The sequence below is a fragment of the Hyaena hyaena genome, unplaced genomic scaffold (assembly GCF_003009895.1).
Source record: "Hyaena hyaena isolate Hyena2069 unplaced genomic scaffold, ASM300989v1 scaffold_757, whole genome shotgun sequence".
NCBI classification, from domain to species: domain Eukaryota; kingdom Metazoa; phylum Chordata; class Mammalia; order Carnivora; family Hyaenidae; genus Hyaena; species Hyaena hyaena.
In genome coordinates, this window is record NW_024081392.1 from 534,460 (window position 1) to 535,516 (window position 1,057).

Genomic DNA, 1,057 nt, shown 5'->3' on the forward strand with positions numbered 1-1,057 from the left:
ATGAATTTCAAGAACCATTGGCTCAGTTGTGGTCATGTGATGTTCAGTATCACGTACTACTCACATTGTAAGACATCACTTGTTTATCAAGTTAAAATTTGTTAGAAATGTTTCCTTATCTTGCAGAACACTCACAGAACAAGTTATTCACAACCCAAGGTATTACTGTATACATATTTGGGATGTGGATATATTGGCATCTTTACCAAGGAGAACAAAACAAAAAAATCTTACAGGATGTTGTCTGCAGAAAATGACTTCTAGTGTAGAGTTGTGATAATATATGAAAAGCCCTATATTCATGGGCGATGTAAGTAATTTCATGCAATAATTATAGGGTAGGAAGGAAAAAGAATAAATGTATAGAGAAGAAAAGAGATTTACTATGGAGATGGAAGGTGTTCAGGAAATATGAGGAAGCTCTAGCTTGTCACACTCATCAAGAAAGCTTGTAACCTAGTACAGAAGCACAACACACCAGGGTGATTCAGAATGGTCTACTGTGCTGGTTATTACACAGTGAGAACTATAGATGGGCTACCAGCTGCTAATGATTCAGCAATGGTTAGGTCAACAAGAACTGTTTCCACAGATTCATGGGTACAGAATATATACTTCTAGGGCATGAGAAGAATGAAGTTGATAAAAACTAGAATTAGAGTATCCTTTCAAAAACTGAAAGGAAAAAAGTGAGGCAAGGACATTTTTTTTACGAAGTGGAGATTTGATCATAATTGTTGAGGGAAAAAAGAGCTGGTGGAGCAGGAGACATTGAAAATACAAGGGGAAATGTGTCCTTGATGGGGCAGGAACTGGGGAGAGTCCAGGTTCTTGTGCTAGCTATAGAGATTTTTTTAAAAACCTCACTCCAAGAAAGAAGAGGAAAAGAAGATGGCGACAGATGGTGGAGGTGAGGGAGGTTGGGAGACTATGTGCCAGATACCTCTGATCCTAGGGAAGACGTTGGTGAGATCATCCCCTGGGAAGGTGTAGGAAAGGATGGACATGACAATGACTACTTTCTTACTGGAAAAAAAAAAAAAAAAGTAGAGCAAAA